Below are 27616 nucleotides of genomic sequence, written 5' to 3'. Positions count from 1 at the left end.
CCTAAAGGAATTAAGTGGGCCTTGTCATGCAGGCTTCTTGGGCTTCACACCTGTGCTCACCTGGACCAAGGCAGGTGCTCACATGGACCAAGCTGGGTTTGGAGTCAGAAGGCTGGGGTCTGTGGTGCGGCTCCACCCCCACCCCCCCACTGGTACCGGGAACTTGCTAATGGGTGCCACTCTCCCAGCCTCAGCTTCCTCATCCAGAAACTGCACCTAACAGCCTCCTGACGGGACTGTGTGAGTAATTAATACAAGGTAATGGAAAGAGCTGAAAATGTTGACCTCCTGCTAGCATGGCTGGTAGGAACTCATTTAAATTTTACAGCCATCTTATTGTTTTTGTAAAGGAAGACGGGGACCAGAGAGGGTAGGCCATTTGCTCAAAACGGCACAGCCAGGAGGCATCAAGGGCAAGGTGACAGGTGAATGTAGTGAGGCTTCAAAGTGGTGCTTCCTGGTTCAGTCAGAGGCGACAGATTGAACTGGTTCAATGCGGGTGAATCGGAAGTAAAGCATCGTGGGGGGAAATGAAATGTGGACACCCTCCTAGAAAGTTCATCTCTTTGCCAGAAACGCAGGGCATCATGGACGCTGCACAGCCACCAAGCCACGGAGCAGGCAGGGCCGGAAACCACGGTGCCCAGTCCAAGGCGGCAGCTCCATTGTCCCAGCGGGAATGCAGGCTTCTCCATCAGGCTCCAAGAGAACTCACTATGCTCCTCCGAGCCTTCCATTCTAGAGTTTCCACCTACATCCTGCCTGTTCCAGTGATGACCATCCCGCTCCACCCAAATCCCAAATCTTCCAGTCTGCTCCGATTTCACCTGGTCGGCCAGCACAACCTTGTTCCAACGGGTTCCAAGCGCTGATTCAAACACCAGCTTTGGAGAAGGCATCACGTTAGGCGTGTTTCCTCCAGGATGGCTAATTAGCTAGGAAAACCCCTGCATGATAGAGACTGGGCAACGGGGATCCGAGTGGCTCCTGCCCAGCATCCCCCAGGTCAAGAAGGGGTGTCTCCGGCCAGACGACAGGGCCCCAGCTGTCTTCTTAGCGGTGCAAACTCTTCCTGACATACTGGCGCCTACGGTGCTTGTTCAAAGACTCCCTCCTCCTGACCACCCTGCTCGACACTGCAGAATGCAATCCATCCCTGAAGCTCCCAGCAGTCTTCCTTCCCACCACCACTCCCCAGCACAAATCACTTTCTAGCTTACTGTGTATTTTATTTAATGCCTGTCTCTCTTAACTAGTGTAGTTAAACTAGTTTCCATCTCACACACACACACACACACACACACACACACACACACACACACACACACACACACACTCAGTTGATTCCGACTCATAGCGACCCTCGAGGGGCTTTCTGAGACGTTACCTCCACGTGAGCAGCCTTATCTACTCTTGTTCGGAGGGGCTGGTGGCTTTGAACCACCAACCTTACAGATGAGCTTAACTGACTGACCACAAGGGCGGCTCCTGTAAGGTCCCTTAAGGGAGGAAATGCTGCCTCTGCTTTTCAATGCTCTGTCCCCAGCCCCCTTCCAGTGCTTGACGCATAGTAGGCAATCGATAAATCTTTGGCTAAATAAATGAACCAATTAGCCGTTATTGACATGGAAAGAAAAGGCCTAACACACTGCTAAGCAAGTAGACGCACTGGCATCCAGTCAGGGCCGACTCCCAGTGACCCCTGCAGGACAGGGCAGCACTGCTCCCGGGAGTTTCCGAGCCTGTAACCCCTGACGGAGCAGAAAGCCTCCTCTTTCTCGGGAGCAACTGGCTGGTGGTTTTGGGCAGTTCGCAGCCCAAGCCTGACCACAGCGCCACCAGGGCTCCTAAGCAAGCAAAGCTAGCTCTATTGATCGATCGGTGTTTGTACGCATAGAGAGAAAGATCGATAGATCTACATAGAGATCTGGAGAGAGACAGGTCGATAGATCCCGTCTGTGTAGACGCACACAGAAAACAAGTGTAGAAAGACACGGATGAAAACGTCCATTGTGGCTATTCCGATGGGGATACAAGAGTCCCACTGTAACTTCCCCGTACGCGTTTCACAAAGACGGTGCCTTGGTTTGCTACGCGGTGAAAGCGAGTTACGTGTGCAAACACACTTAAGTTTACGCCATGCACACGCACAAACGCACACACAGAAGCATGCAGCTGGTTGCAGGAGCTCTCAGCGTGGAACGACCACCAGCAGCAGTTCCAAGTACCCACCTTCCGAATGGTGGATCTAAGCCGCATCTCCTGCAAGGACGGGGTTCCGTCTGGAGGTCTGGGACGCAGTAGCACCTCCTCCAAAAGGAGGGGGTCCCATCACAAGGTTGACCGACGGCCCACCCCCCAGGGGGACGAATAACAGCAATGTGGGTGAAGGGACACAAAGGACAGTGTAAGACACATACTAACAGCAATTATAGCCCATTGGTCAAGGATTCACAAGGGTGTGAGGAAGGGGGAAAAGAGCAGCGGACACCAAGGGCTCAAGTAGAAAGAAAATGTTTTGGAAATGTTGATGGCAACGTATGGACAAGTGTGCTTAATTCCCTGGAATGATGGACTGTCATTTGTAAGAGCCCCCCACCCCCAATAAAATGATTTTAAAAACAAAACAAAGGGAAAAGCAAGAAAAGGGGCGGGGGAAACGCTAGGTACAAATCCCAAACCACTTCACGGCCTCCCCAGCGCCATCTTGGAATTGTCTAATCCTTTGTGATCATTTCTGAAATTACCTTAGAGTGCTCCAGAAAACGCAAAGGAGCCTGATACATAAAGGGAAGTCTTTTGCAACTAAAAGTTCACTTTGCATTAAAAAAAGCGCCTCACTCTCCGGTACCAGCTGCTAAAAAGGCAGTGGAGATACAGAATTCCTTCCACCCAAGATTCTAGAGTTTTACAAGGGCACAGCTTCCATTCCTGCCCTCAGACTCCAGGTTGCCAATGTCTTCTGCATACGGGTGCTCATCAGGAACCAACCCACAGACCCACACATTTGCTGGCACCCCCAAATCACCCAAGAGCCCTCCCTCAGCACTGCCAACTCTGCGCCAGCACAAGGCCAGGTGCTAGAGGGTTGACGGAAAGGAACCAAGAGAGAGCTAGTCTTCCAGGCAGACAAGTACTTGAGAAATGCCACCCAGCACACAGGAGGCATGGCAGAAAACAAGTACCCTCGATTGACAGGCCGCACTTACTGTATGCGGACAGAGGGGGCCAGAAGGCTTGGAGGAAGAGGGCTGGCCAGAGCCGAGGGGAGGTGGTCAGGGTGAGCAGGAGAGAGGGGAGTTGAGGGCTAAGCTGGGACCCCGGGGACGAGGAGACCTCATGCAGGTGACCTCAGTACTGTGGGCAGAGCTAGATCAGCCATGACCACGTCTCCTTCCAGGCAGAGGGTGCTGCTTGGCCCAGCTGGCTGGTCACCCACTTATTGAACACCTCCTGTGTGCAAAGAAACGCCTCGGAGAGGACAGCGCCTCACCTCACAACTGATTTTCAAGTGCGGCCCTGAACCGGAGACGAGAAGACCACAGGGCTCCACGGAGCTGCCACTGCAGCTGGAGCCCCAGGACTGATTCAGAACGCTCGTCTCATCCGGGAAGGCAAGATGTCACCCGTGGAGATGGGGCCGAGCAGGCAGAAAAGGTGTGGGTGGGAAGGCCCACGTCGGGGACATCGCCACAAGGAAACTACACCAAACTAAACTCACTGCCATCTAGTCCAGCCAGACTCATAGCGAGCCCTGGGGGATAAGGTAGAATCTCCCCCACACTCACCTCCCATGGGTTTCTGAGACGAATTCTTTATGGGAGTAGAAAGCCTCATCTTTCTCTTGAGAAGTGACTGGTGGTTATGAACGGTTGACCTTGAGGTGAGCGGCCCAACACACAATTCACTCCGCCACCTAGGCTCCTCTTGCAAATGGAAAAGGAATTTTAAAAGAAGACTGGTGGGGCCAGAGAGCCATTGGCCACCCCGCCAAGTCTGCCGGGGATGGGAGGGTTTCTGGGGGATTTAAGGGCTAAAACCAAGGGGGGGGGCGAGCGAGGCAACAAACCAGTGATGCTGCCAACTCAACCCCCTTGCTGCTGAGTGGATTCCTGACTCCTCTAGGCCTTCTAGGGCTGAGTAGAACTGCCCCGTAGGGTTTCCAAAGTTGCCATCTTTCCGGAAGAAGACTGACCATCTATTGAGCTCCTGGCAGACCCTCACTAGCCATAGGCAAGGGTCTCAAACAGCCTTACTGTCAGACAGAGATCACTGTCAGCTTCCTTCTGCTGGATCCAACTTGATACTGGGTCAGCTGACCTCCCTATTGGCCCAACCTGAATTTGTTCTAGGTGCAAGAATCTCTTATGTGTTCCAAGACAGCAACTCTTCCCTGGAATTTTTTAAAATAAATCATCTTATTTGGGGTTTGTACAACTCTTATCATCACACACACACCCATGTCTCAAGTACATTTGTTGCCAGCATCATTCTCGAAACATTTTCTTTCTACTTGAGCCCTTGGTATCAGCTCTTCCCTGGATCTTAAAAGATTACAGATGGTCTTTTCTTTCTGACTCATTGCTTGTGTATGTTTTTATCTGTAGATCACCTTTGCTTCTTCCTCACTGCTTTATTTTGTTCTTGCTCTTTATTGTTTCTGTTGGGTTTCCCAGTTTGTGAGGCTCAGGAGGAGTGGATGCTGAGAGTGAAGGACTAAGGCCAAGGTGTATAGGGGAGGTAGGGGTGGGGGGTGGGAGGCCGGGAGGGCGAGGGGATTTCGGGAGTCAACAATGGAGGCAGGAAGGCGGAGGGAGCACTCGAATCAATGGCGATTATACAACTCATGTAACCATGGGGGGGGTGTTCTAAAAGGTATTGTGGCAATGATTGTACAATTCTTGATAGGATTGAAAGATTGACCTATTGAATTGCACATGATATGTAGTTAGGTGCTAATAAAGATGGAAAGAAAAGGTGGCTGATGTGTTCAAACTGCCAACCTGCCAGTTAAAAGCCGAGCACTTAACCACGACATCAGCCAGGGCTCCTCAGAACGAGGGAAGTCCTAAAGCAGGAAGAGCTGGTACGTGTGCAGGATCCCAAGACACGCGCAGAGACGTGAGGGGGCTGCCTGTCTTTCTACTGCTCCCCGCCCCCTCATTAACAGCCCCGGGGCCAGTGGGGGGGGGGGAGGAGGAGGAGGAGGAGGAGGAGGAGGCAACACAGCTGTGTCACTTTCTTCTTCTATCCAGTCCTGCATCTTCTCTCTCAACGTGAGGATTTCTACAGAGGCTTGGGCTAGAAGAGAAACCTCTTGGCTGTTCTTCAGTAGGCGACTTGGGCCCACAGCCACTAGCCTTGGCTGGGCTGTTTCTCAGGCATGAGGTCCCAGGCCTTAAGGAAGTGCCCTATCTGTACTTGGAAATCAGAAGCGGCGGGGAGGGGCCGGCATCCTCAGCGCGTGAACGCCATCCCCATCCTATCTCAAGCACCCTGGTCTGTTTCAGAGCATCCGCTCCCATCTGCTTCCCCAGAAGGCAGGGCCTCTCCAGACACCCCACGGGCCAGAGACTGCGGGTCGTGGAAAACACGGTCGCCCATAAGGACAAACAAAACACAGTCTCCACTTTCAAAGACGAACTTAGGGTTCCATGTTGGGGGTGGGGAGGGAGGGATCCCACACCCCCTTATTTTGCCCTTACTGGGTGTTGTAGGGGTGGGAGATATGAACAGCCAACTGCAAAGCCACAGGATCAACCTAACGGCAGTGATCTGGGAGTCCCATGGAGGTGCACCTCCGCGCCAATGAACCAAATTCCTACTGGTCACCCACTTCATGGCGATAAGTGTTGGGGGGTTGGGTAGGATTTTAAAAAAAGGTGTTAAGACCAAGCCCTGACTGCAGACAGTTAACCGAACGTTCGAGGGGCGAGACACTGGATGCAGGCCGACTGGGCACTGAGGGCCTGCAGCACCAGGAGAACACGGACAGGGCTTCACAGAGGAGGCCGAAGCCAAGCTGAAGGCGAACGGCTGATGGTGTAGCCTTGTCCAGGCAGGAGGAACATAACAGGTACCGCGTATTTTTCCTAAGCGTGCGAAGCACACGTAGTTATTCTTGGACATGCTCCTACGTGGTCGGTCTACTCCCGGATCTTGGGTTTGAGTAGACGGGACCTTGCCAGGAATGCCTTTCCCCAATATACACAATGTAAATTCAATGGGAACTACCCAACCATCCCATCTTCTGTATGTGTTTCTGGATTTGATGTGCTAGTTCGATCCGTAGTGCCCTGGCGCGTGAGAGAGACTGCTCGAGGGGAGGGGCTCAGGCTGCAAGACATCAACTAGAAGACCTGCCTCCTCAAAGCAGGGGCTGCCTGGATGATGTGGACAGAGCAAAGCTTTCAGGGACCTCGTCTGCTGACGTGACAAGAATCACATGAAAAGGATCCGTTGCAAGCATCCCTCATTAACGAGAAATTGTAACGAACAAGTTATTAATCAGAGAAATTCTCGGTTTTCGAAAACAAACGGGAACACTTGAAGACCTGAAGACCGAGGAAGAAAAAAAATAAGAAATATCTAAATATCCACTCTACACCCCAAAAGACCAAACCACTGCAGTCACGCAGTGCTGAATCATCGTGACCCTGCAGGACAAGGCAGAAGGGCTCCGGAGGGCTCCGCAGCCTCTCAATCTCTCCAAATCACCCGAGACCGCCCCATCACTCTCCCACGGGGCCGGCGGGCTTAAACCAAACCGCCAACCTCGTGTTAGCAGCCCGGCGCTTAACCCAGGACACCACCAGGGCTCCTTTGGTCCCCTTACGGAGACAGGAATCAAAGGCCCAGGTGCACACGTGCACGGTGTATGCCTGAGCACGCACACACAGAGGCACACACCCACCTGCCTCCTCTCTGAATCTCAAACCTCGGGAGAAACTCAAACTGGGGTCCATGCTGACTCCCGGCAACCCTACAGGACAGGGTAGAACTGGCCAGACGGCAACTCTTTACAGGAGTAGAAACCTCATCTCTCTCCTGCAGAGCAGCTGGTGGTTTGCAGCCCAATGAATAACCCACCTCAAGAGAAGAACCCGGAGGAGCTGGCATCAAACACTCAGCTAGAAGGTAAATGTTCGGAAATGATGCTGGCGACAGAATGTGCTTGATACAGTCGATGTATGGAGTGTTGTAAGAGCTGTCAGAGCCCCCAATAAAATGATTAAACAATAATGATCATAAACAAGACTACAAAAACAGGGAGAGAGAGAACCCTTTAATTCAGGGAAGGAGAAACGGAATTGCCAGGGACAATTCTCGCATTCATAACTGGGAAGCGAGCGTGTTGACTTTCGCATTAATGATATTCACGGCGTCTGAGCAAAGAGGCCGGCTTTGGTCTTGGTGGTACACTGGCCAGTCAATAACAAGTTAACAACTACTGACTGCCTGCCTGCTTAACGAAGGGCCTTTCGCTGGGGCTGGGGAGATAGGGAGGGGAGAGCTGGCAGAAGGATCCGAGAAAGAAGGCAGAATGCAGAGAAGAGAAACTAGAGGAGTCAAAAGATCCCACATCTGGCCCAGCTCTACCACGGACAGGGCTTGGGTCAGCTGGTAGCTGACCATGCCTAAGCAGGCTCAATCCTAGCCCCTTGGTGGGTCCTTGATGAAAAACGCAAGGCATCTTGCAGATGCAGGAGCCGGGGGCTACCATCTCTGGACTAGCAGGGGACCCCACACCCGAGAAAGGAACCAGTGTTGAAGGAGAAAAACGGGGTCTTGGGTACCTACTGTGAGCCCTGCATCAAACCTCACCAGATTCCAGGGTCTCCCCCTGCGCTGCGCAGGCACATGAGTCACACCTTCTCTATTTTGGCTGAAGTCAACTTGAGAGGTTTCCAGCCAACCCAACGCCTACGTGATACAAGATGAGAAACAACTGCGGCGGGTAATGCAATGTCAGAGACCCCTCCAGCCCAACACCCAGCCCCTGTGGTCCCACTCCACCCAGGGAGCCCCTTCCTGCCCACTGTCCTGACGTGGCTGAAGACGTGGCGGGGAAACCAAGCAAGACAACCAGTAGGCCTTGTGATGACTGGACCGGCCTCCACGCTAACTGCAGGGAGCCTCAGTCCCGGCGTTGCTAATGCACGCTTTCTCCCAGATGCGCCCTCTTCCCTTACATGAGAACCACCGGCTCACCCGGAGGAACAGCATCGGCAGCCCCTGATGTCTTGTACCTCTTGAAATAACATTACTCAGGCTCTGCAGGACCGCGCGCCGGTTCAAACGAAGCCAGCTGGCAATCTAATCTGGGAGGAGAATTCGATTTGGCCGCTACAATTAAAAGGGGTGCGGCATTTGTGCTTTAGAGGAAAAACCACGTGAGATTCCTCTAATTGTATTAGGGGACGATCACATTTAGATCACATTAGAGTTTCAATAGAGATCGACTGGAGTGATTTCTTTCACGCATCACTCGGGTGACCAGAGGGGCGGACCGTCTCCTCCCTCCTGGCCCCACCACACGACACAAGATCAGGACACGCCAGAGGCCTCCCGGAGAACGTCCCTGCACAGCCCTGAGGTTCGAGCGTAAGAGCATCGCCACTATCACACGGAAACCTTTGGGAAAGCAGGCGGCCAGACCTTTCTTCCACAGCGCCTCAATCCTCCGGCTAGCAACCGAGCAGCTTAAGCATGACCACCACCCAGGGACCCTTCCCCATGTTTCAAGGAAGAGTCAACCTAGGCCCTGAGTGGACAGGGGCCATGCTCAGGGTCACAGGGTTGCCTAGTGGCGGGGCTGGGGCTACAACTCCATTCTCCGAGTCCCTGTTGGGGTGGCTGCCCATCCACATGTGTTTTTAATAAAACCCAGCAAGGAAAACAGCCAAGGCCTGCCGCCACTCACTTAGCTCCATGATGGGTGCTCAGAGACCACCTACGGGGCAGCCCGCCTCACCATCTCTTGCATGGTTCCCAGGAAGGAGTACTGCTCAGAAGTGGATGTCACGGCATCCTTGTAGTCAAGTCATATACTTGCTCCCTGCTTTGAGTCCCCTCACCCCACCCCACCCCTATAAACGAAGCCAAGCCCCCTGCCATCTGGTTGATTCCGATTCCTCATGACCCCGGCCCCTATAAAACTCAGACGAAGAACATTCAAACCATAGGGTGGGTCAGAATGAAGAAGCTGCTTGGTTTTGGGGAAATGGGAGGAATGCCAGGCACCCTGGGAACGGGGCAGGATCAGCAGGTGTGAAGTCACACATCAAGAGGATTCGGTTATGCAGCCAAACCAAGGCAAAGGTGGGCTCGGTATGGAGATAAGCAACATCCGACGAGCTCAGGCACCAACTGACCACAAAGCTCCGGCAAGTGACTGACAGCTGATGAGCACCCCACAATAAAACTGGGACCGGAACCACAGAGGCACGACTGACAGCTGATGAGCACCCCACAATAAAATTGGGACCGGAACCACAGAGGCACACACACACACACACCTCTCTCTCTCTCTCTCTCTCTCTCTCTCTCTCTCTCTCTCTCTCACACACACACACACACATACACACACACACACTCTACTGACAACCTCAGGAAAAGGGGGAAAAATGTTGAAACCCATTAATAAGCAAAGCTTGCAATAAACTGGAGAGGCTTCAATACAATGCACTTTCAACGCCACAGATGTTCAATGCCACAAGTCAGCACCACTTTCAACTATCCAACTGACCCTTCAGATCCAAACAACTCCAACAGCCAGTACATAGCCAAGGGTGCTCTGGAATGAATCTCCAAGATCACCTCACCTGGTTTTCTGAAGGCCCATCTGGTCACAGGGATCACCAGCGTTGACACTGAGCATGCGCACTCCCAGGAAATAATCAGAGGAATGCTCGAGGATCCATGCACAAGCACATTTACAGCAGCACTATTCGTGAGAATGAAAATCCAGAAAAGCCTGACTGTGCCACAACAGCGCGGTGGCTACCTAAGTTACGTGCATCGGCGCAGAGAATACCACAAGAGCATTCACAAAAACCGCGTTCTCGGGAAAGATTTAAAGACGGGGAAATGTGACAAAATGATAGTAATGCTCGAAACGTGTAATAGGATGATTCCATTGTGTGAAGAAGAGATATGTCGTTCACATGATCAGCATAACGAATGGGAGGAGATTCAGCTAAATGGCCAACAAATATTCAGGCCCCCTTTCCGCAGGGCAGGGGTTTCACTGGGAAAGAGCTGCCCAGGCAGGGGCTACATTTCCCAGCCTCCCTTGCATCTAAAGCCTCCCCCAAACCGAAACACGTTGCCCACTGGGTATCAGCGCTGCCCTGCAGGACAGAGCGGAAGTGTTCCCTAGGGTTTTCGTGACTGTACCTTCGCCAGCGGCTCTTCGGGAGAAAATTGAGGCTTTCTACTCCCATAAAGAGCTACGATCTTGGAAACCCACACGGGCAATTCTACCCTGTCCTAGAGAGCTGGTATCAAGCTGAGATCCACTCCCTGGCAGCGGGTTTGAAGTGTGCGTTTACCTGTGTACAGAAGCAGGCGGCTGCATCGTTTTACAGCCGCGCCCCTGGTGTGCCAAACCACCGGCCTTCTGGTGAGTAGCCGAGAACTTAACCACCGGGCCACCAGGACTCCCGAGTAGCCGAGTAGCCGAGAACTTAACCATCGGGCCACCAGGACTCCCGAGTAGCCGAGTAACCGAGAACTTAACCACCGGGCCACCAGGACTCCATCTCTGGCACGGAGATGGCACCACACGCCGACTCCCACCAAGACACTAGACCCAAAGCAAGCTCCCTGCTCTGAAGTCCGTGCAGGCTCAGCGCCACCCTGGGCCACTGTCCGAGGCCGTAACTGTTCAGGGGAGTGCAGAGCCCAGTCTTTCTCCCGAGGGGCTGCTGGTGGTTCCTGAGGCTCCAAACTCAACACCTAACCCCCGCACCACCAGGCCTCCCCACCCGGCTGTGGGTGGAAGGAGCAGACTGGCCGGCTGTGGAGGCCAGAACATGGTGCGCCTTCTGCGTACCCTCTCCCTCCATGGGCTGGTCACGGGATGCAGAAAACTCTAAGCCTGGGCCCTGCGCAGCGTGGCCCACGTCTCCACAGGGAAGAGCAGGTCGCCCACCAGAAGCACCTACACTGGAGTTAGGGCAACATAACGTCCCACTCTGTTAAACCATCATTTGGGTTTTCATGTGACTTCAGCTAGTGTCCCCCTAACTGCACACATACAGAATACTCCTCACATCTGATCAGAGGCACCGAAGGCTGGTTCAATGATGCATAAATGGAAACGTTTTTACTCTTGTCCCCATTACACGGTTTTCACCGCAAACACTTACGTGGTTTTATGTACTAACCAAAAAGTTATTGAAATAAAAAAGGGAACTTCAGGTGGCAAACGTACATAATGAAATCCCAGTAAAACATCGAATTACTGAGAGTAGTTCAGTTAATATATGGATTTTCTTAAATTACCAGGAATCAAAGGGAAACACTAGATTCACAGCCACTAGGCAAATCTACTCAAACAAATCTGGATAAATGATTGCTCATAAGGGATGAAAAGACCATTAACTCGGAGGGGAGAAATGAACGTTATGTAACATGCGCACTCTGTTCTGACAGGAGCCGTCCAGCGGGATCCACAGAGGAATGAGCACAATCCTTACAGGTGCAAAGAGCCCTCAGAAATCAATACGTGACGGACATAAACAATAACGGAGGGAAAAGACACCATCTATTCATAAGGCAGGAAATACAGATGACGTATACACATATAAAACTATTTCAAACGAATAGACGCTGACTGTTGTAGTGGCAGCAGTTGAAAACATGGAGACTACAGGGACGGAGGGTTCTGAGAGGACGATGAAACAGGTCATCGGATAGAGTGCACGGGGGGTTTAAAATGACGTTTCCAGTGAGGGAGTGGACATGACGGAGGGAAGGAAAAAGTCTTTTAAAGGTCTTTGTCCAGTCTGTCCCTGCGGATAGGACAGCGCGGTGAAGTAGGTTATGAGTCAGGCTGCTAGCCTCAAGGTCAGCAGTTCAAACCCACCAGCTTCTTCAAGGGTGAAAGATGAGGCTGGCTGTTCCGATAAAAGTCTTTGTCCAAGAGAAATAATTTTAAAAATACACAGTGCTGCTTGAATAGGATAGAAAGGAAAATAACTTATATAGCCATCCATAACAGACTGGCTAAGTAAGCTATTACTGTAATATATTTGTGTGTATGTATGTACACACACACACGAGGCTTTAAACCATTCATGGAGGAACCCCATTATCTTTTCATTTCATTTTTACCATGAGCGGGAAGCCCCTTTTGACGGATTCCATTCTCCACATATTGGAATAATACACAGCCATTACAATTTATGCCAAAGACCTATAGGTGGTAGTGACACATAAAGGTGCTCACCATGTAAACAAGAAAGACACAAAAAACACAGTTTTAAAAATTTTATCAGGGACGCTTATACAATCCATACTTCTATCCATTTTGTCAAACACATCTGGACATGTGTTGTCATATTTTTCAAAACATTTTCTTTCTACTTGAGCCCTTTAGTAGCAGCTCATTTTTTCCCTCCCCCATTAACCCTTAATCATTTACAAGTTCTTTTTTTTTTAATGTCTTACACTGACCACTGACTCCCTTCACCCACTTTTGTTGCTCGTTCCCCTGGAGGGGAGAGGCATACATCAATTATTGTGATCAGTCCCCCCTTACTCCGTGCATTCCCTTACCCTCCTTGTATCACTACTCTCATTATTGGTTCTGAGGGGTTTATCTGTCCTGGATTCCCTGTGTTCCTAGCTCTGATCTGTACCCATGCTCTGGTCTAGTCAGCTGTGTTAGGTAGAATTGGGGTCATGATAGTGTGGGGGAGGAAACATTAAAGAACTAGAGGAAGGTTGTGTGTTTCCTCGGTGCTATACTGCACCCTGACTAGCTCATCCTTCCTTGTGGCCCTTCTGACAGGGGTGTCCAATTGACTACAGATGGGCTTTGGGTCTCCACTCTGCACTTCCCCTCATTCACATCGATATGTTTTTGTTGTTGTTTTGTGTCTTTGGTGCTTGATACCTGATCCCATCGACACCTCATGATCACACAGGCTTCTTCCATGTGGGCTTTGTTGGTTCTGAGTTAGATGGCCGCTTGTTTAAGCCTTTAAGACCCCAGACACTATATCTTTTGAAAGCCAGGCACCATCAGCTTTCTTCACATTTGCTTATGCACCCACTTTGTCTTCAGCAATCCTGTCAGGGAAGGTGAGCATCACAGAGTGCCGTGGGGGTAAAAAAACACATTTTAAAAATTGGCACAGTGTGTGTGTGTGTGTGTGTGTGTGCGCGCGCTGTGAACGCATAAGGGAAATGGCGAGATTTTTATCAAAATGTGGGGAGTAGCTATCTCTGAGGGGGGTGGGATTCTGAGCGACTTTCTTTATCCCTTTCTACCTTTTGTAAATTTTAAACTATGAACATGCATTACATTTATTTTCTTTTGCATAGCTGACCTTATTTCACTTATTATCCTTCCTGCCTTCTATCCCCACTGGATTATTTTAACATAAGTCCTGGGTATATAATTCATTCATAAATACTAAAATGCATATCTCTAAAAGAGAAAGCATTTTTAAAAAGTTTCCAACATACCCAAACCCTCTACTGGATTATTTTAAAATAGATACTAGTTATCTCACATGTTCATAAATAATTGTAATTAAAAAAAATACCTAAAACCCCTAATAATTTATCAACATCATATGCACAACGTATTGTGCATGTCTATTTAAATGGCCTATTAAATGTCAATTAATATTCCAATTTCTCCAATTGTGTCATAAGTGTTGATCTGTTTGAAACTAGTTCCAAATAAGATTTACACTCACATCTGGTGGATATTTCTTGAGTCTGTTAAAGTGTCTGACCTCCAGCTAGCTCTACCTTTTCATATGCCATCTGCTTATTCTTGAAACGGGTCCTGCATCTCACAGAATTTCCTGATTACAGACTTGTGGTATCTTTGAACCTGTTCCTCTACCTTCTGATTTCCTGTACGCAGAGATTTTAGTTTGAGTTTGTAATCGGCTTTGCGTGACATTATTTGGGGCGTAGGAGTAATTTCCTCAGCTGCATTATTTTATTTATTTAAAAAAATAATTCAGGGGAGAGCTCGAACGCAGTCCCCCACTGCCACACATTATGCAGTCGAGTTTCCCTCATTTGGGGAGATCTCAGGGGTCGGCACACCCGGAGTGCAATGGGTGAGCCTCGCCCTGGAAAACCCCCTTCCTGATCATGGCGTCTCCCCTGCCAGCTGCATTATTTTTACAATCAGACCACGAATGTGGAAAAAGGAAGTACAGGGGAAGAAAGGAAGTAATCCTAGCTTTCCCAACTCCACCATTTCGGCAATTCATTGAAATTTAGTGCCTGAAAGCTATTGTCCTCCGCTCCCCGGAATAGACTCAGGTCAATGATGCGTCAGGCAAGGAATATGCTCAGTGGCTATTTGTGGACTGATACCTTTTCCAAACAATGATTCCCTTTTACAGTCCAAATCTATTTCCCCTCTACTGGTCTTCTTTAGAGGCGTAGGGGTCATCGTGCTTCAAGACAGAGATGCTTTCTGACGATAAACGAGACACCTTGCCTTTCCAATTCCCGGTGTAATACACTACATGATTTTCTAATTCAACGTGGCCCTTACCAATCCATCTCAACCCACGAATACCTAGGACATTGATGTCTACGTGTGCCATTTCATCTTTGAGGACTTCCAGTTTTCCTAGCGTCACCTGGTACATTGAACATTCCGATGGCCGTTTCTTCCATTTCCAGTCGATCCACATCATTAAGGTTGATCTACTCTGGACAGACGGCTCTCCCCCAAGTCGTATTTCGCAACCTCATCATCGGGCACTACGTCAGACAATGCCCAGTGTGAGCTATAAGGATTCACTGACCAATTTCCCCCCGGAATTAGATGGCCAGGTATCTTCTTCTTAAGTGTGTCTCAGTCTGAAAGCTCTGCTGGACACTGTCCACCATAGGTGACCCTACTGGTGTTTGAAGTACCGGTGGCATAGCTTAGACTATCACAGCAACATACAATCCACCACTGCACAGGTGTGACAGACAGATAGTAAAAGCTTCCATTAAATACACGGTTACGGCTTTAAATTATGAGAAAGTTGCGGAAAAAAACCCAGCCACGATACACGGTCACGCCCATCACTCACTCAGCCTAAGGAAGAAATTCTCTCCTCTCCTCCCACCAGGATGCTGAGCTGTTTATGGTTCTTATCTTCCTACAGGTTTTATTGCACGCATAATGAAAGTAAATATACAGCATTCATTGTGCATGCCTCTGAATTTTATGTAATTGGAAGCATGCTGTATGTGATCGGCAGCTTGCTCTGTTTGCTCCATGTGAGGCTCTGAGATTCGTCCATGTTGATGGATGCAGCTGCTGTTCATTCATTTTAACAGCTCGGCAACATAGCTGCATTCCAGTTGTATTCCGCAGTGAGATTAAACCACAATTTATATCGCAATTTTTGCACATAAAATCGTATTGTAAATACCTTGTCTTATTGCCACATAGTCCTCAAAATCATTTTTAATTATAGTGGAATATTACGCTGGGAGGAGGGCTCATATTTTATTTCATGGATACCCAGCTATTACCCATTGTGTGTGGTACGTGTTTCCTGTGTAGATGATGCATCAGGGAGCATATCGGTGTAAGTAGCTCATTAAACATTTTTGGATGATCTCTTTTGTAAGGACGGACAGGGGGGAGAAGGTCCACACAAGCGGTATTGCTGGGATGAACTACATGTATGAATGACACAGGTCCTTACCGCATTGTTAAATTGCTTTATAATATTGTAACCATAAGAAATTGGGGAGCATCTCATTGGAAATGTATTTCAGGGGGCTGATTTAGGCAGGAGCTCTGGTGATGCTGTGGTTAAGTGCTGAAAGACGCTAGACCCCACGAGAGGGTTCTCAGGCACGAGACTTGGAGATCTGCTTCAGCCGAGGCCCCTGGAATCTACTTGAATGTAAAATGGTACTGGACTGGCGGTATCTTGCATGTCGTCTGTGACTGTTTCGTTAGACCAGTTTTAGCAAGGATTCCGTGCTCCTCTTTTTCATTTGGATGAGTGGCCCTCCTCATCATCATCATCATCAAAAAGCAAAATCACTGCCATCAAATCAATTCTGACTCAGCCGCCCTCTGGGACTCGGTGGAACTGCCCCCCGGGGGTTTCTGAGATGGGAACTACTCTCTGCAGTTGCGAGTATCTTTTGGCTGTCTCCGTGGAGAAGCTGGTGGTGTCCAACAGGCGACCTTGGGGTTGGCACACAACACCACCAGGGCTCTGCTGCACATACCGGAGGTCATAATGGCCACCGTCCCCACAGAGCCTTTTCTGAGTCAGTTGTTTCCCCACTGTTGTTGTTGTTTTTTCACATGAAGAAATCTTTGATTTTCCTGTCGCCTAATTGGCTATTCTTTCGAAATGTTTCTCTTTTGTTTCTACGCAGTAGTCAATCCTATCGATTTCCCGTGCCTCACATCTTGCGCATAATTGTTCAACCCATCTGTAATTCATGTCGGTGAAGCCCAAATGATTTTTTTCCTCCCCAAATACTTAAATAGGCATCAACATTACTTATTGAATAAATTTTTTCTTCCCTACTGATTCGTATTCTCTTTGTTGTTGTTGTTTAATTGCGATTTCGGTGAATTTTACAAATTGGTTTTCTAGTCAACAAGGCACACACCTTTTGGTTCAGGACATTGATTACAATCCCTGCAGATGCAAGAGAATCCCCCACCACACACCCCGGCCCCCGTGAACTGTGTCTCTTCCGTCGTGTCCCTTCCCACCTTCTTTCTGAGTCGTATCCCGGAGCAAATGCTGACCGGCTGATCACACTGGTTGGTATTTAGTTCTAAGCGGTGGTTGTTCACCTTAGAATTCTGTTCACTGCGTGGCTGAAAGCTGGGTCATGGAGGTAAGTTCAATTCCAGGCTTGAAGGGTGACCGGAGACGGTACTTTGGGGATTCCACCAGTCTCTACCAGGCCAGGAATCTTGTTTTATAATGATGGGGAGGCCGGCTCTACATTTCCCACCGCTCTCTCCAAGACCTTCTACAGTGATCCTTTTCAGGTACCGCTGAATTCCTGGTCTTCACTCATCTTTGTTCAAGTTTATTGTTCATCTTTGTTCCAGAAGTCGCACCTTCAATAGCTATTCACAGGCTTTTAAGACCTCAGCCACCAAATAAGGAAGTTTGATGCAGGACATTACCTCTGCCCATTGTGTTCTTTAACTCTCTAGTGCCCCCCAAGACTGAGCCCCCAGCACCGGAGACTCATTCCCTCAAAGTGAAAATGTCTCCGTAACTCGGCCCCCCATTTGCTCGACTACATGGGTGCGGGAGCTTCAAAAAGCCCACGGGGAAAATCCCATGATCTCTTCATGCCACATTTTCCATGAACTTCATGAAGGCCCCTTGGCCCTACATAGATCACCTGTCTGTCAGTCTTACATATGACTGTCGATATAGTTCCACTGGCCTACCTATACCTGCTCACCCTACCTGTCTGCCTCTTTTAAGGGATGACTTTTTAAATCCTGTACTCCAGTAGTTACAGGAGGGTCTGCTTCGGGGCTGCACTGGTGCACTGACGGACTTCCTCCTCCTACGCTGGCCCCACAGCCTCGCTGACAAAGGGTTTAGAACGCATTTCAGAAGCTGGTTATGTTAGATATGGTCATTTCCAATAGCTCTGACTCCCCCCACCCCCCAACACACACAAAACAATGTCAGTATCCCCTCGACACTCTTGCCGACTTATTGTTCCAAATACACACGGGCTTCACAAAGTTTGGGGGGGAAATTCTGTCAACTTTCAGTGCCATTTCCCCATGACATTTTTGAGAACCCCCTTTGGTAGACGAGCCAGCATCTTGTGAAGTTTTAAACATCCTCACGGGACTGTCAAAGGCCTCGTGAGCTACCTGCAGAGAATCCCCATTCTTCCTTTTACTCTCATCAACCAAAACTCGGGTTTTCAGTTCATCTTTTTACATGTTCTTGGTCTACCATGAAGCACTCTATCTGCACGGAGCCGAACTATTGGATGGCTTTCTGTGCTGGTTAGTGCTCAAGGAAAAAATGCTTAATACTACTTACCTTGTTTTGATCTAGAGGGCAACCACTGATGCCTTGGGGTGTTGTCAATCAATAAACAGGCTGCTGGGCTGTATGAATACAATCGTCCTTAGACTACCAATGAGTTGGTGGCTTCATATACTGCCTTTTAAATGTTTTGTTAAAACTTAGAAGTTGAATTTATTTTAAATGTACTTTGTCACTGATGAGGTTATTACATATTTCTACTGAACCAACTTACAATACGAAGGGGGTACCCCCCCCCAAAAAAAACTGGAATTGCACTGGCGGAGAGGAGCTTTCGTAATGTGTATTTTCCCCGCTAGGCAAATCACACTGAGTTAGTGCACTCAGTGATCTCACCTGGGAAGGATCTCTCTGGCCACAGTGATTTTTTTTTTTCATAAAAGCAGTTTCGCTTGAGCCTCATCTTTTTTGTGAAGGCCAATTTAAGAGAACAGGGTGTGGCTGTGAAATTTTGTTTCCTGCTCAGGAAAAATGCCTCAGAAACTTGCAAAGCCGAAGACAGCTTACATAGACACCACAGTGGGAAAACTCAGGTATACACGTGGGTTTCCCATTTCAAAACAGGTGAAATGTTGATTGATGACAAACCTCGTTGGATGTCCATCAATGTCCCGAACGGATGAAAATGCCCACTCCACATGACATTTGGAGCTCATTCCACCAGGCCAGACTGTGAGTCAAGCTTTCTATTTAGAGGTTCTGAAAAGATTTCCTAACAGTGCGCAACAAAAAAAGGCCTGGTTTTTGACAGACGGGGGACTAGTTTTGCCACCACAACAATGCTCCTGATCACGCAGCCAATCTCAGTGCAGCAATTTTTGGCAAGCAAACAACAAACAACAGCATGCATCTCTTGCCCCATGCACCTTACTCGCCTAACCTCACTCTGTGCAACTTCTTTTTGTTTCTGTGAATGCAGAGGGACATGAGAAAATAGCGATTTGATGACATAGAAGAGGTGAAGAAAAGAACGAGGGAGGTGCTGTCAGCCATCTAAACAGATGAGTTTGAAAAATGTTTCCAAGAATGGGATCACAGATTTGACAAATGTATTAAGTATAATGGAGAGCAATTTGAAGGTGATAAGGTTGTTTTGTAAAAAAAATTTAAATATATATCTTTGGAAAAATAATGCCAGTTTTTGGGGGGGTACCCCCTCGTATATGTGTATATAGGTATATATGCCTATATATTTAATCTAGATATCCAGATCCACATCGCTATCTAGAGAGAGAGAGAGAGATAGAAAGAACCTGCCTCAGGCCATGGTATTTTCAATTGCCTCATAAGCACGTGGAAATTGAATACTATATGAATAAGGAAGACCGGAGAAAAACTGATGCATTTCCATTGTGGTGCTGGAGAACAGGGCCGGAAGTACCACAGACTGCCCAAAGAACAGACAAATCTGCCTCGAAAGAGTGCTCCTTAGAAACAAGGGCGGTAAAACTCCATCTCCCATCCTTTGGGCCTTACCAGAAGAGACCATTCCCTGGGAAAGAAGACCATGCTTGGTAAAGTAGAGGGGCAGAGACTAAGGAAGATTCTGGACAAGAAGGAAGAACACAGTGGCTGTAACATTAGGCTCAAACCTAAGAACTATTCTAAGAATGGTGTAGGGGTGCACAGTGCTTCTTTCTGTTGTGCATGGGGTCACTGTGAGCTGGAACCAACTTGATGGCACCTAACAAGAACAACAACAACGTGTGTGGGTGTGTGCATGCGCATGTGTGTGGTCAACCCCGTATTCCAGAAATATAACCTTATTTCGCGATGGAGAAACACCTACAGGCGCTATAGTGGACACTGGAGGATAAGCAGTGCCCTGCTAACCGCAAGATCAGGGGTTCAAACACACCAGGGGCTCCTCGGGAGGCTCTCTGCTCCTGCAGTGATTTACAGCCTTGTGAACCCCAACGGGGTGCTTCTGCTCTGTCCTAGCTGTCTAGTGAGGTCTGCACCGCGTGGGCACAGACTCGGTGGCTGGGAATTTGAGTTGAGTAGAGTTGAAATCTCTCCAGTAGGATTTTATCTGGAAGTTTCACATTGCAAAACGACTTGGTGGAGGGCCTCCTCCTGGGAGCTTGCCAGTGTTGATAGCAGGGTCGTGTTTGCTTGAGAGAACGACCTGAAAATTCTCCCATCGCTTCCCCGGCCCACTCCCCACCCCCAAATCCTGGAATAGTTTATGCAGCCCGGGAATGATCTGTCTCTTGAAAGTTCTCAAAGGCCTTTTTATATTGTGAAATATTCCATCTGGCCTAAGGTTGTGTGTGTGTGTGTGTGTGTAGTTACCATGTGCATATATGCTTATCATGATAATGCCAGCTATTGATCTCAGAATTAAACAGGGAAGAGCTTGGTTACAACGTATTGTCCCCCTCACCCCCCTCCAGGCAGCGGGAGTCCGCAGCCACAGTGATGAGATGTCGGACAAACACATATTCCCAGGTTTTAGTTCCAAGAGCCTCCTCTTGGAAACACGAAGGTGGCCTCAGAAGGTGGTGGCCAGGACTATGTAGGTCCCGGGAGATGGTCGGGAACATTTAATACCGCGTCTTCAAAATTTCATTCAGGCTGGCCAAATGTTACCTCCACATCTGTACCCCTGTCCTAAGGAGAGATCACCTGGTGGAACCCAAGGCCACCTCTAGTCTGCGGGAACGGTCCCCTAGTTTTCCAGGCCACCTTCCCTACTCTCGGGCCCTAGCCCCCCTCCACACCAGCCAAAGCTTGTCACTGCAGGGCCTTCTGGACTCTAGGACTCCTTGATCCGGAACCCTAAAACCACATCCTCGGGGGCCACAACAAGAGAGCCACACAACGCGTCCAACATCTAGACATGTGCAAAGCCTAGCGAGGCCAATGAAGTAAGCGTGAAAGCGTGGAAGAGCTGTGCCCGGGGAACACCCATGAGCATGTGAAGTGGACGGAGACGGGGACACCGGACCCAAGAGTGCAGGTGTGACCACGGGAATACGTCACGTGACAAAGGGCCCTTCCTTGTCTTGAGAAGTCCCATCTTCGTTCGTGTCCAATGACAAGCTTCAGATCCAGGCACGGGACCCTTATGTCGGTCGAGGTGATGCGCGCTGGGGCCCAGGGGTTCTCCGGTGTGAGGGAGGGTGCCAGGGTTGGACCCCACGGTTTCCCACATGTGTGTAAACAGTCAGTGTCCTTGCCTTCGACAAGGACAGGGAGGTGGCTTTCACACCAGTCATGAACCAACGTGGAAGCGGAATCCCTTGCTGGAAGGCCAGACACGTCTGTGGCGAAGTGAAACAGGCATGTGAATCGAAGCCGAGTGAGTAACGTTCTGCATGATTGTTCTCGATGCCAGGGATGGGGCTGGCTATGTGTTTGTGGTTTTACTTAACGACTCCAAGAAGCCTCTAACAAGTTACACTCTCTTGGCAGCTCCGAGAAACATTGTTGCTACAAGTACTAACACTTGCCAGCAACCGACAGAGGCAGGAGCTGCACTTCCCACCAGCACCCATTCCTGTCTGGGGCTAGAAGCAAGCTTTGGGATTGGGTGTGTGTCTTGCGTGTACTTGCCTGTCCCCGTGGGGCTGAATCAAGCTGAATGGATTGATCATTTTTAGGGTGAAATAATGGACAAGAAAAAAAATAGGTTAACACCCATTTAATAGGAATTATATAAGTCTTACAAGATTTTTTCCCCCCTCCATCTTGGTAGAAAACCAAACGGACAATCCAACATGACGGACAACTAATTCCACGTTTATCGACTGAATCGGCGTCTTCCAGGCTTGTCCACGTGAACCGTTCCAGACCCGTTTAGGCCGCAGGGAGACACAGTGCCGGCGAGCGGGTGCCAAGAGGGGCTTTCTCTGGCTCTCCTCTAGCTGCTTCGGAAAAGCGGTTCCCATCCTCCACCCCATAAAGTCGCAGGTTACGTAGAAGACTCCAGGTGGCCAGGTTGTGGGCAGATGCCAGGCAGGGCTAGTTTTATCAAGTTTTACGGGCGATGTCAGAAAAATAAGAACAGCGTGGTCCTGACGTTGGGGCGTTTCCATGGAAAGATCGGCCCCTTCTTCGTTCTACTTTGGCATCCAGAGGATCCTCTGCGGTGACGCGCTAGAGCACCGGTTCTCAACCTGTGGGTCGCGACCCCTTTGGGGGGTTGAACGACCTTTCCACAGGGGTCGCCCGATTCATCACAGTAGCAGAATGACAGCGATGAAGTAGCAACGACAATAATGTTATTATTGGGGGGTCACCACCCCATGAGGACCTGTATGAGAGGGTCGCGGCCTTAGGAAGGTTGAGAGCCACTGCTCTATAGTGATGAGGTTATATTTTTAAAATGTCCTTCTCTGGCCTGAAGAATCTAACTGGTAGCCCGAGGCCAGCCCGCCTACTGCCCTTCCCATCAATGTTTCGATCCTTCACCGGGTGCGAGCAGGCACCATCCCTACATGTACGTGGAAGGACCCCACGTTTATCACGTAGGAACCCTGGTGGAATAGTGGGTGAGGCACGGGGCTGCTTCCTGAAAGGCCACCCAACTGCACCGCGGAAGAAAGATGAGGCTGTGAGCGCCCATCGATTATACACTTGATCTCCCCTCTGATCCATCTGAAAGTTGTTTCCTGATTTAATACTGTCTGCTTTCTTTCCATTTGAGGTTTTCCTGTTCCATCCCGTCGTCGTTATTGTTTGCTTCCTGTTTGTGTTTTGTATGATTTTTCTGTACCTGAAATCCAGGATAGGTAAGTCTATAGAGTGACTGGATTAATAATTACCTGGGGGCATGGCAGGGGAGGGTGGGGTGGAATAAGATGTACTAGAAGAAAATGCCCTGAAATGGACCATGGTGATATTCGCCCAACTTTCTTCATAGGATTGTATGATTGCATTGGATGAGACGGGAAGCACATGTGAATGAAACTCTTTTTAAAAATTTAAAGTCTCAAACTACAGGGTGGCTGTGAGTCAGAATCAACTCGATGGCAGTGTGTGTATGTGTGTGTGTGTGTGTGTGTGTGTGTCTATAACACCGCCTGATTGAGATCAGTCAGTTCTCATCTAGTTAACCATCTACTTATTAAGAAAAATTAAGTCTCGTTTTAGTCGACACTCGAAAAACTCCAAAACCACACTCACTGCTTTCACATCAATGCCACCTCATTGTGACCCTGTGGAGCAGGGTAAATCCACCTGGTGGGTGTTCCTAACGGCCACCGAGTCGATTGCAAATCAGGGAAGAACTGCCCCTATGGGTTTTCAAGACGGCAACTGGTTACAGGCGTAGAAAACCTCCTCTTTGCCCCTTAGAGAAGTGGGTGGATTCAAACTGCCAACCTTGTGGCTCCCAGCCCAGTGCATACCCACTGCGCCACCAGTCAACCTCCAGAGGGGAGAAAATGCAAATGCCGCAGTCTCTTAAGTGTTTGGCCTATAACATTTGTTCTTGGTCACGTTGGAGCTTTCTCCCTACACTCTACAATCATCCCCTAGCCGACCTCCCTCCTCCTCCTGGGTTCAGCCTACAAGCTGTGAAGGCCATCCACTAGTCTAGTTGCAAAGGTTTCCAATTATGCGCAAGAGATCGACATACTGCATGAAAGGACTCCTGGGGCCTCTGCGGGTGAGCACTGGGCCGCTGCTAGCCCAAAGGTTTGCAGTTCAAATCCGCCCTGCCGCTCTGAGGGCGAAGGGCTCAGCGCGACTGTCGCCTAGAAAAAAGGAGCTCTGATGGTACGGCGGCTGTTCACCGGGCTGCTAACCACAAGGTCAGCAGTTTGAAGCCACCAGCCGCTCCCAGGGAGAGACGGGGCTTTCTATTCCGGTAAAGAGTGAACAGTCTCGGAAACCCACATGAACAGTTCCACCCTGTCCTATGGGGGGGGGGGGTGTCGCTATGAGTCAGCGAAACCCCCATGGAGTAGTTCTGTTCTTCCACGCTGGGCTACTCATGTGCAAACAGATCCAACAGCCCAGCAGCAAGACCGTGGATGAGGCGGAAGCATCCCTGTTGTCCAAGGATGGGACCTGCTGCCACAGTGTTGTTTCAATTGGTCTCTATTGAAGCTTTTCCTAAAATGAGTTCTAATTAACACACACACACACTTACAATTTTTTTAAAATCCATAACCACTAAGTATTTTAATTCCCTTATTTACCTCAGCTCTAACGGAGCCAACCAGCGACAGCTTTGTGTGTGAAGAGAGCTAATTTCCTAGATTAAGCGTGCACATAAACACATAAAGGTGACAACATTCGGAGATCTATGCTACTAGTAAACGTAACTGTTACTGGAGCCGCCACTGGGCTGAGGCCTTACATGCACGGCCTCAGTTAATCCTTACAACAAACCGACAAAGTGGGTGCTCGTCTCGCCCCATTTTATAGACGAGGCTATAAATGAGGGACCCCGTTACTGTCATTTAATCTCTGCCAGCCCAGAATTTAAGTGTTCGCTCTGGCCGTAAAAAGGTTGAATAAGCAAATTAGGAATCAGGCCGAACTTCCGAAGACATACTTAACCACCAAAAGAGTTGTAGATTGTAAGGTACAGTGAAAAAACAAATGCTAACTGCAAGCCTTCCAACGTGAGTCTTTTTTAAGGTAGATTTTGTTAAAGATTGTGTTGAGACAATGTTAAAATTTGGGTTTGTTGACGCATTCAAAGTGGGCCCTACTTTTTTTAGTCGCAAACTCCAGGTGCCTTTGAGTCGGTTCCAACTTCAGGGGACCCCGTGTGCACCTCAGAAGGATTCCCACTGCTGGTGTTTCAGAGGTAGATCCCCAGGCTGGGCTCCAACCTCCAGCCTTCACTGAACACTGAGCCTCTTTGCGTGCCGCAGGAGATTCCAGTCCCAGTGACTGAATTACTCTCCAGGTAGGGAATGTCCCTTTGCCAACTCCCAGTCTCCAAGTCCCTCCTCCCCCACCAGGGCCAGGATCCGCTCTCCTACCAGCTCTGGTTGCTTCCTGGGAAGCAGCTCCCTTCCTCCTCCTGAAGCCCATCAGGAACGCAACTCTCCCACGGAGGGCATCCTCCGGGCCTGGGGAAGGGTTTAGGAATGAGCACGCAGAGGTCAAGGAAAAGTCGAGGTTGGTTTGCTGGGGCAGAACGAGGCCTAGGAGAGACAGATACCCCTTGAACTCGTAAAGAATTCCCAGAAGGGATGCTGCCCCTTCTCTGGCAGCCGTCTGCCGTCAGGAGAGGCCCGCCTGGGGGTGAACAGACACCGTGGAATGGCATCACTGTGCCCCGACTTGGCACTGGCCTCGCAGCCCACAGCCCACTCTGCAGGTGCTTGCACCCCTGCACCCGGAGGGGTTGAAGGCTCTCCGAGTCAGGGATCCTGAGGTTCGCAGCCCCACAGTCTGAACCGATAGCCGGGAAACCAGCGCTCCTCCCTCGCCGCCGCCTCCTGGCACTTGGTCAGGCTTGGCTTCACACAGCGGCTTCACAGTTTCAAGTGTTTTGTGTTGTCTTTCCAAGAAAACCATTAGGTTTTCAAGAAACACTTGAATGAATTACCGAGCGGCCTGGACTCAGCCCCTTGCCGTCCTTGGCTCCTTTCAACTCTACACAGGATGAGGAGGGACTGGAGACTGCCCTGTCTCTGTCGTCGGCCCACGCGGCCAGGGGTCCAGGCAGTGGACAGAAGGATGTAATCGTTCATGCACACAAACTAGCCAAACACTCCACTGCGGGAACTTCCCCTCCCGTATCACCCGGGTCATCTGGGCCAGTGAGGGGTGTTCCATTCTTCTCTCTAGACCAGGCGTCCTCAAACTACAGGCCCCTGGGGCCACATGCGGCCCGCCGAGGACATTTATGCGGCCCGCCGGGTGTTTTTGCCCCATTTGTTTTTGTTACTTCAAAATAAGATATGTGCAGTGTGCCTAGGAATTTGTTCAGTTATTTTCTTTTTTAAAACCATAGTCCTCCAACATGTCTGAGGGACAGTGAACTGTCTCCGTTTAAAGAGTTTGAGGACCCCTGCTGTAGATGCATACCGCCCCCCCCAGCCTCCTCTCCTCTGCTCTGAGCCTCACAGGTTCTGTCAATGGGGCTCCCTGGCCTACTGGCTTCTGGGAGACGTGACGGAGAGGGGAGTCCAGTGAGTGTGTATCAGTCCTCCTGGCCCTTTCTTAGCCACGGGGTGTACCCTCTCCCCAAAAAACCAAACAGTTCACGGCCATCGAGTTGATGCTGACTCCCTGCGGGCCTGGAGAACCCGGAAGAACAGCCCCAGTGAGCTTCCAAGACCGGAGCTCAAGGAAGGAGTGGAGAGCGGCATCTTTCTCCCAAGGAGTCGCTGGTGGTTTCGAACAGCTGACCTTGCAAATGGAGGCCTAATTCATCACCACTGCACCACCAGGGATCCTCCTCACTCCCAGCTCTGTTCACGAGCCCTCCCCCTCTTCCTTTCGGGCCTAAGGTGTGGCACCAGCTCCATGGAGCTGTCAGCCCTGAGATGGTTCAAGATCCCCTGAGGCTCCTCTTAAACTCTGCACAGCCACTGCTGGCGAGTGGACCCGGGTGTGCCGGCACTGCACTGTGCTCCAGAAAGTCGTAGGTCGCCAGACCTGTCTTCCAAGGGGACTCTGGGTAGGGGGAACCTCCAGGCTCTCGGTTAGTACCTGCGGCCGTGGGCCATTTGCCCAACCCGGGCGGGCACCATTCAGCCCTGGTGGCCTCGTGGTGATGCATTGGGCTGCTAACCTAAAGGTCAGCGGTTTGAAACCACCAGCTGCTCTGTGGGAGAAAGATGAGGCTTTCTTCCCCCATCAAGGGCTACCGCCGAGGAAACCCGAAGGGGCAGTTTTAGACCAAGCCGCGGCCGAGTCCTTTGGTTTGGGGACCCTCGACTCCGCCGACAGCCTTGCGCACCGCAACTCCTTCACAAGTCTCTCCAACACTGACCCTGCAGCCCCAGGACAGCGTGACAAGCAGGAACAACGGAAGAAAGACCCGCCAGCGACTAACTCTGAGTCTCACATAGCTCACAAAACTCACACCCACTATCGCCGAGTCGATGCCGACCCGATAGACAGGCAGAAACGTCCCCTGTGAGCTTCCAAGAGTGTAACTCTTTACAAGAGCAGAACACCTCTCCTTTCTTCCTCAGAGTGGGTGGTGGTTTCGAACTGCAGCCCTTGAGGATCACAGCCCAATGTACACCCACCACACCACCAGGGCTCCTTGAGTCTCACACAAGGTACATAAACACCCCCAAAACCCCACAAACACACAGCAAAAGGATCAAATTTTATATCGTCACCCCATCACAACCCCCCCACTACAATTAATAATCAGGTAAGGACAGGCATCTTGTCAGGCCAAGGCTTTCACCTGACCACAA

General features: G+C 50.0%; 1 protein-coding gene and 1 non-coding gene across 9 annotated transcripts in view; both read right to left on the bottom strand.

The window, feature by feature from the left end:
• Positions 1 to 27616, bottom strand: part of TRERF1 (transcriptional regulating factor 1) — a 262302-nt gene that overhangs the window by 121193 nt on the left and 113493 nt on the right. The gene's annotated exons all lie outside the window — the stretch shown is intronic.
• LOC142453857 (U1 spliceosomal RNA) lies at positions 14208 to 14370 on the bottom strand. Its single transcript, XR_012785440.1, has one exon. It is a non-coding gene; the product is annotated as a U1 spliceosomal RNA (small nuclear RNA).

The sequence above is a fragment of the Tenrec ecaudatus genome, chromosome 7, assembly GCF_050624435.1.
Source record: "Tenrec ecaudatus isolate mTenEca1 chromosome 7, mTenEca1.hap1, whole genome shotgun sequence".
NCBI classification, from domain to species: domain Eukaryota; kingdom Metazoa; phylum Chordata; class Mammalia; order Afrosoricida; family Tenrecidae; genus Tenrec; species Tenrec ecaudatus.
Note: the sequence above shows the minus strand (reverse complement) of the source record. Positions and strands in the feature narration are given on the sequence as shown.